The 8925-nt window shown below is 47.9% G+C and overlaps 1 non-coding gene across 1 annotated transcript; it reads right to left on the bottom strand.

Annotated features, from left to right (window-relative positions):
- Positions 1 to 8432: 8432 nt before the first annotated feature.
- Positions 8433 to 8539, bottom strand: LOC130029641 (U6 spliceosomal RNA). Its single transcript, XR_008793384.1, has one exon. It is a non-coding gene; the product is annotated as a U6 spliceosomal RNA (small nuclear RNA).
- Positions 8540 to 8925: the final 386 nt, after the last annotated feature.

The following is an 8925-nucleotide window of genomic DNA, read 5'->3' as shown; positions in this document are numbered from 1 at the left end:
GCAGCATATTCATCTTTGACTTTCTGGACGACAGGGTCCCCACTAGAGCCCTGGGGGGCTGCTGCTGGCTGGCCTCGTTTGTGGTCCTGTTTGGATCGCTCCCAGCTTGGCAACAGTGCACCCCGCTAGAGGCAGATGCTTCTCAGATTCCTTGGTCACTGGGTGTGTTCCTGTGATTATTTAGGACATTAAAATGGAAGTGGAAGAATTATGTGAGACTCTCTCAAAGTGCCCTCCCCGCTGCACTATGACCCCAGCCCCAGCTGTTAGTAGATTCTTTCTGTTACTATCTGTAGCACTGTCCTCCCATTGTTCATCGATTTGCTCGAGTGGGCCCAGTAACGTCTCCATTGTGAGACTTGTTGTTGCTATGTTTGGCATATCGAATATGTCATGGATAGCTTGCCACGCATTGCTTTGCGGGCGAGATCCTCTCGGTAGCTTGCCGGGCTCTCCGAGAGGGACGGAAGAATCAAACTCGGGTCAGCCTGGTCGGCCACGTGCAAGGCAAACACCCTACCCACTGTGCTATCGCTCCAGCCCTGTTACTATCTATAGCCCAAAATAGTACTGACTGATTCTGGACTGAGTGAATGATTTGCAGGACAGAAAGTTTGCATAGGGCTAGGTACTTGCCTTGCATGCAGCCAAGCCCACTTCAGTTCCTCACAACACATGTTTCTCCAAGCACTTCCAGGAGCACCCCAAGCATGGAGCTTTGAGTAGCTCTTGAATACCATAAGGTATGGCCCTCCAACTCCCATCTCCAAAAAATTAAATTAAAATTTTTGTAATTGTAAATAGTTCCAAAATTAAGTAATTTCTATTTTGTCTTATCTAACAATAGACTTTGTGTGTGTGTGTATGTGTGTTGCTTTGTTTTGGGGCCACACCCAGTGGTACTCAGAGCTTACTCCTGGCTCTGCACTTAGGATCACTCCTGGTAGAGCTTAGGGGACCACATGGGGTGCCGGGGATTGAACCCAGGTCAGGCCCCATGCAAGGCAAGCACCTTACCCACTTCACATTGTTTTTTGCTTTGACCCCAGTAACAAACTTGGAAGAAAATTAATTACTCTTTTTATATCACGCTATCACAGGTTCTTTGAAATATTCATTTCTCTGATCTTTTTACTGCGTTGTTTAATTGTCTTTGAAAAACAAGAAAGAAAGAAATTCCAAGCCATGGAAGACTTAGCTTAGGTCCAAAGGGAAATTTGCTGAAGAGGGGATGGGTTCTTTGATGGGAGAATTGGAGATGCTGACTTCATTATGAAAGTGAGCTCTGACTTCGGCAGCCCGCAACCTCTCTCCTGGCATACCTACCCTCTCAATTGTCGCCTGGCTTAGGTTTCCTTTCCTACCCTGTTCTTTCATCTGCAGAGTTGCTAAGTATCTTGTTTCTTTGCCAGTTTGCCATTTTCTACGTACTGATTCTAAGTCAATCCTAGCACCCCCTGCTTCCAGTGGGCGCTCTCAGTGAGCCCCATTAGTTCCATGGGCTTCATCATCTTGCAGAAATTTCTCCCAGTGCCTTTGACCTGTTAGTGCGAGTAGCTCTGCAGCGTTCCTATGTGGAGGGTGGTGTGGGCCATCATCCTTGTGCATTGGTGGCGCAGGTCCACTGAGGACCTCGCTGGAAGGTGATTCATCAGGGCCGGTCGCAGGACCCTCTGGTGTGGAGTGAAGATGAGGTGGCTCCTCGCTAGCTTCGGCTCCCGGTGCTCCCCGGGCAGCCTCGGGTGCCACTTGGTTCCAGGACTCCTTGCACTGGGTGATGCCAACATGGCACAATATTTTGTTGCCAAACAAGTAAAGATCTGAGAATCAAACCAAGAATACCACCATGGATATATTTCCTTGAAAATGGACAACAAGGGGCTGTAGAAATAGCACAGTGGGTAGGGTGTTTGCTTTGCATGCAGCTGACCTAGGTTCGATTCCCAGCATCCCATATGGCCCTCCCGAGCACCACCAGGAGTAATTCCTGAGTGCATGAACCAGGAGTAACTCCTGTGCATCGCTGGGTGTGACCCAAAAGGCAAAAAAAAAAAAAAAAAAAAAGAAAAGAAAAGAAAAAAGAAAATGGACAACAATAATATGACTCATAAACCTAGAACTATCACTATTCCACAAATTTTAAATCAAAGATTTTTGTTTCCTGGGGCAGAAGCGATAGTACAGAGGGGAGGGTGTTTGTCTCAATCCCTGGCATCCCATCAGGTCCCCCGAGCACCACCAGGGATAATTCCTGAGTGCAGAATCAGGAGTCACCCTTGAGCATCACCAGGTGTGACGCAAAAAGAAAAGAAAAAAAGAAAAAAAAGTTTGTTTCCTATAGACACGATGCCTAGATAATTGCCTGTATTTCTCCAACTTGTTGATATTGAATCCCTTGAATTAACCAAATTGCAAGTTGGAAAAAAAAAAGTAAAGATCTGGTTCGTTCCTGTTGTATTACATTCATTGAAGAGATGCACCTCCCCCCCACCCCCCGCCGCAAGATATTTATGACTATACCAATTAAAAAAATTAAAGGTCGGGGGGCTGGAAGATAGGCCTGCAGGTACCAAGCATGAACATGAGTCCTTGAACTATCTCCCTGTCTACTGTTTAGGTTTTTGCTTTTGGGCCATAGCTGACAGTGATCAAGGGTTACTCCTGTCTCTGCACTCAGGGATCACTCCTGGCAGGGATCAGGAGACCATAAAGGGTGCCAGGGATTGAACCCTGACTGTTAGCATGCAAGGCAAGGGCCTTACCTACTATCTGATCTTTCCAGCCCTTGAACATAAACCTTGTTTTGTTTTGTTTTGGGCCCACATTGGTGATACTCAGGGCTTATTCCTGGCTCAGCACTCAGGAATCACTCCTGGTGGTGTTCACGGGAACCATATGGGCTGCCAGGATTTGAATCCAGTTTGCCACGTACAAGGTAAATGTCCTACTCACTGTACTATTGTTCTGGCTCCAATACAATTTTTTTGTTGTTGTTGAGGGGGACCTACATCTGACTGTGCTCTGGGGTTACTCCTGGCAGGTTCAGGGGACCACCTGGGATGCCAGGGATTAGACTTGTGTTGGTGTGTGCAGTGTCCTACTCATTGTGCTATTGCTCCAGCCATTTTTTTAAAATCAAACAAGAATTCTTTGTGCCTGACAGCCAAAGTCCATCTCTAAGTCACTCGTTTAAAAAATATTCTTTATTTTTTTCTCAGGGTCTCTCTGTGACTTTATGTATCATCTTATTTGGAAAATAAGAGGCTGCACGCTAGCAGTGACACAGGGATAGAGGTGCATGGTCTTGTGTACTTTGATGACGATGAAAATGCTGTAACATATTTACTATTTAACCATAAATAGTGTTAACCATAAATATTAACACTATTGCAACCATGTCATCTAAACATAGTAAAATAACTAAATTACAAAGAAAAAAAAAGTCAAGAGACTAAGTATGAGGGCTGGAGCCATAGTACAGCGGGTAGGAAGCTTGCCTGGCATGCAGCCAACCAGGGTTCAATCCACTGGTATCCCATAATGTCCTCCGAGCATCACCAGGGGTAATTCCTGTGTGCAGAGCCAAGAGTAATCCCTGAGCATCTCTGAGTGTGGTTCAAAAAAAAACAAAAAAGTTCAAGTCTAAAACCTGTTGTGTAAGAGCCCCAAGCCCAGTTGACCTCTGCCTGCTGCCCTGTCCCCTTCGAGGGAACCATCTGGAAGCTGAGAGAAAACAGTCTGTTTGTGTATCTGGCCAGATTCGTCTCCTGAGAATTGATTCTGACTTCATAAGTGGACAGAGATTCTCTCAAATACTAAATCCTCAGACTTCTTTTCTTTCTTTTCCCTTCACAGATTCAGCAACTGCATTCCCCCTGGGGACCCCAGACCCCTCACTCTCACCTGCCTTCTTGGCCCACTCCCATCCCACCATCCCCCGACCACCTGAGGAAAAGTTCCACTTCGCCCTCTGACCCATGCTGACCTCAAAGTTCTTTGCTCAAAACAGTCCCCATTGTTCTTTCACCTCCTAGGCTGGGAATTTAGGGATTATTTTTCAGCTCCTGCCTCTCCCTTGGCACAGGGACCCACTTCGTCACCCAGGCAGAGTCACCCAGTGCTGGCACCAGCTTTCACACTCCTGTCTCCATCACTGGTTGCTGACAGTGTGCACGCAGCCTGACACAGGGACCAGGCAGGATTGGGGGATCACCTGGTTGCTATGAAAATTACTGCCAGATCTCAGGAGTGTTTCATATCAAACGTATGAAACAAGATAGATAACACCATGTATCAGTAAGGGTGATGTGACGGGGGGATGAGACGGGAGGCAGTTGAGGGACATGAGGACAAAAGGTTCAGGCCCACGTCAGAGTCCTGGAGTAAGAGGGGCCCAATCAACAGCACAAATGTCAGAACTGAAGTCACAACCCCAGAGCTGGGTTGCAGGGGTGGGGGTGGGGGGAGCGGGGACAGGGGTTGCTGACAGAATGCAAAGACCAAACTGGCTTCTAGGCCCAGAGCTGGGAGCCGAAGAGTTTCCCTTGGCAAGTCCCAGACCTGTGCTTTGCCACAGCCAAGCTTCATGAAAATTGGACCCCTAACAAGCCCTCCCCTTTTTTTTCCGTTCGGGTCACACCCAGCAATGCTCAGGGGTTACTCCTGGCTCTGCACTCAGGAATGACTGCTGGTGGTGCTTGGGGGACCATGTGGGATGCTGGGAATTGAACCCAGGTCGGGCAGATGCAAGGCAAATGCCCTATCCGCTGTATTACCGCTCCGGCCCCTAACATGGCCCTTTTTATCCACCTGAATGATCTTTGATGGGGCTGGAATCAGGAAACAATCTCTCCTAGCTGTTCTCTCTGTGGGAGCTACCCCGTGAGCAGGCCCAGTACCTTGGTACAGCTGGGCGTGGGGCTCAGCTAATGTTTACTGACATCTGGTAAGACCATCATGTTTTGTCACATTCGCCCTGTCAGGCGAGGCATCTGGCATTGGTTTGGGGCCTGTTTTTGGTTTCATCCTCATGATTTCATGAACAGAAACACATTTGCTGCTGTGGGAACTCTGTGAGGAGATCAAAGTTGACACACAGGGATAGCCCTGATGTGAAATATTCTGTGCCCACCCCCAGCCCCGAACAGGAGTGATGCCCTTTCCCCCAAAGGCAGGCAGGACTTTGGTAATGCCAGTCTTTGTGCCCAGAGCTTGTTAGAAATATGCAGGAACTAAGGTTGGCCCGCCTGGGGTTGTCCAGGTCCGAGCTGCAAATCACCAAGGCAAGTGTTCGGGTTCAGGAAAGTGGTGCCTGGAGAAACTGACTAGAAACCAGTATCACCAGGTTGAATAGAGACGGGATCATTTAGAAAATGATGGTTGGAGGAGTCGGTTGGGATGGGAGATGTGTGCTGAAAGTAGATAAAGGAGCAAGCATGATGACCTCTCAGTATCTGTACTGCAAACCATAATGCCAAAAAGTAGAGAGAGATTATGGGGAATCATGTCTGCCATGGAGGCAGGGGGAGGGTGGGAAGTAGGGGTGTACCGGGGATATTGGTGGTGGGGAATGTGCACTGGTGGAGGGACGGGTGTTTGATCATTGTGTGACTGTAACCCAAACCTGAAAGCTTGTAACTATCTCACGGTGATTCAATAAAATAAAAAATTAAAAGAAAAAGAAACCAGCCTCACATGGCTCACAGGGCCTGTCAACAAATGTCCCAACTTCAGGGTCCAGTTGGTCCATGACAGGGAGTAGAGTGGAAGGACAGGAATGGGAAGTGGGCGGAGTGCACGACCTCTGGCACCACATGGTCACCCCTCAGGCTCCCTGAGAACCACGGGATGTGGGCCCGGAGCTCCCCAGCACCCAGCAGCATCGCAGAACCTAAGTTCTTGTGCTGGCCTCCTGGTCAAGGCGTGGGCCTTGCATGTGGCCGAATATGGTCCCTGAGCACGGCCCTAACACAAAACAAGGCAAAAGAAATGTCAAAGCCACCAGCCCCGAATCCTTACCGCTGCCATAGGAGTGGCCCGAGCTCCTCCCTCCCTTGCAATCTTCCCTCTTGCTTCTACCCTAAAATTATCGGTGATAAGGACCTTTATCACAAAACAGCCCTCAGAGCTCCTGCCTCTCTGTCCCAGCAGAGGAACTTTGGAGCCTCCTTTGTTCTTCCCGGTTCTCCTTTTCTGGAGTCCAAATTTTGCAGCCTCGACTACTGCTGAGGGCCCTGGAGCGATAGCACAGCGGGTAGGGCGTTTGCCTTACAAGCGGCCAACATGGCCGACCCGAGTTCGATTCCTCCGCCCCTCCCGGGGAGCCCGGCAAGCTACCGAGAGTATTCGATATGCCAGACACAGTAACAACAAAGTCTCCAATGGAGACGTTACTGGGCCCGCTCGAGCAAATCGACGATCAACGGGAGGGCCTTTACCTTTACCTTTACGACTACTGCTGAGCTCAGTCACCACCCACAGCTCTCCGCACCCTCCTCCCCCAGGCTCATTCTCTCCCTCCCTGGGTTCTTGCAGGGACATTCATTCCCACCGACCTCACTCCCTCAGATCCTTCCAGTTCATTCCCACATGTCTGCCCTGCCTGGGGAGATCTCCTGTCTCTTTGTCTTCCGCCTGTTTTGCTCTGCCCAAAAGTCCCTTTGCTTCTTTTATGTCAAATCAGAACCAAGATTTTGTGAATTAATGGCCAAGACTATCAGGATAATCTCTATCAAGCTGGAACATCATAGAAAAGACTGGAATAAAGTTATCAACGTCGACTGTACTTTCTCTGGATTCTAAGAAATTAATCATCTTTTTCTACTTGTGACTTTCTACTTACCTTCTTAAAAATACTTCCTAGGCTAGCGTGCATTCATGCTAAAAATCTACAAAATACACAAACTTAGGGGGTTGTTTTGGTTTGGTTTGGGGGGCCCCAAAACCAGTGCCCAGCTTTGCTTTGGGCTCTGCTCTCAAGAATCACTACTGGTGGTGCTCTGGGGACCATGTAGGATATAGAGGATTGAACCACACCTCTCGGAGAGCCCGGCAAGCTACCGAGAGTATCTCACCCACACGGCAAAGCCTGGCAAGCTACCCGTGACGTATTCGATATGCCGAACAGTAACAACAAGTCTCACAATGGAGACATTACTGGTGCCCGCTCAAGAAAATTGATGAACAATGAGAGGACAGTGTTTGTTTGTTTTTGAACCAGGGTCTGCCCCGTGCAAAGCAAGCGCCTACCTCCTGTACTATCTCTCTAGTCCCTAAATTTTGTAATATTTTCTGCAGTTTGTTTCTTGTTTGTTTGTGGTTACATGCATAAGTGCTTGGGGACTACTCTCAGCTCAGTGCTCAGGCACTGTGTGTTTCAAATAATCAAACCCAGGCCTCCTGCATGCAAAGACTGCACTCAGCCCTTTGAGCCATCTCTCTACTCCCATCCTTATTATATTTCCTAAGGCATAGATTGAGACTGGGGAAAGACTAAAGGGCAGGCAGAATACAGTTCTGGAAGGTGGTTAGAGGTGGTGGTTGGAAGTTTCTGGAATCTGGGCCATTATTCTTTGGAGGACAAAGAGCTGGAACGCCCTGTGGTGACATGTAGTGGTGATGTCATCCCTGACTTGGATCCCAGCTTCACCCTTCACACTGTGACCTTGGAGAAGCTGGTTAACTCTCCGAGTTTCTCTATTTTCTAGTTGTGTGGCGTTGGGGAACTAAATTTGTCTCCCTAAGCCTGACTCAATGCTTTAATCACTATGGAACTGTGTGTCAGAAATTGTTCTAGATGCTGGAATCTAACGTAGACAATGTAGATAAACTCTCCACTCTTGTGGACTTTTTCCGTTCTAGAGGGGAAAGACAAATTAAAATAAAAGGTGCATAATTTATTGATCTTTTTTAAAAAGAATTTTTATTAGTGAATCACCGTGAGGTTTAGTTACAGACTTACAAGCTTTCATGTTTGTGTTTCAGTCATACAATGGTTGAGTACCCATCCCTCCACCAGTGCCCATTTTCCAATGGTCCCAATGGTCCCAGCATCCCTCCCACCACCCTCACCTCATCCCTTCCATCCCACCTCACCTCTGTGGCAGGGCATTCCCTTTTTGCTCTCTTTCTCCTTTTGGGTGTTGTGGTTTGCAGTAGAGGTATTAAGTGGCCATCATGTTCGGTATATAGTCTACTTTCAGCCCACATCTCCCATGCCGAGTGGGCCCTCCTAGCACCCTTTACTTGGTGGTCCCTTCTCTATCTGAGCTGCCTTTTCCCCCAGCATGCGAGGCCAGCTTCTAAGCTGTGGAGTAATCCTCCTGGTACTTATCTCTACTGTTCTTGGGTGTTAGTCTCCCATTCTGTTACTTTATATTCCACAGATGAGTGAAATCTTTCTATGTCTTCCCTCTCTTTCTGACTCATTTCACAAAAATATGGAACACTTCATGAATTTGCATGTCATGCTTGCACAGGGGCCATGCTAATCTTCTCTGTATCGTTCCAGTTTTAGAATATGTGCTGCTGAAGCGAGCACTTTATTTTTTTTTAATTTTTTAATTTTTGTTAGTAAGACGCCATGAGATACAGTTGTAGACTTACAAATTTTTGTGCTTGGGTTTCAATTATACAATGATCAAATACCCATCCCTCCACCAGTGCCCATTTTCCACCTCCACTAATCCCAGTATTCCTCACACTCCCCATCCCCCCTTCCCACACTGCCTCTGTGGCAGGGCATTCCCTTTTGTTCTCTCTCTCCTTTTGGGTGTTGTGGTTTGCAAGAGAGGCATTGAGTGGCAATCATGTTTGGTCTATAGTCTACTTTCAGCATGCTTCTCCCGTCCTGGGAGGATCCTCCCAACACCCTTTATTTGGTGCTCCCTTCTCTATCTGCGCTCCCTTTCCCCCTAGCATGTGTGG

The sequence above is a fragment of the Sorex fumeus genome, unplaced genomic scaffold (genome assembly GCF_029834395.1).
Source record: "Sorex fumeus unplaced genomic scaffold, SorFum_2.1 ptg000003l, whole genome shotgun sequence".
NCBI classification, from domain to species: Eukaryota; Metazoa; Chordata; class Mammalia; order Eulipotyphla; family Soricidae; genus Sorex; species Sorex fumeus.
The sequence above is the reverse complement of the archived record's forward strand: the minus strand, read 5'-3'. Positions and strand labels throughout refer to the sequence as shown.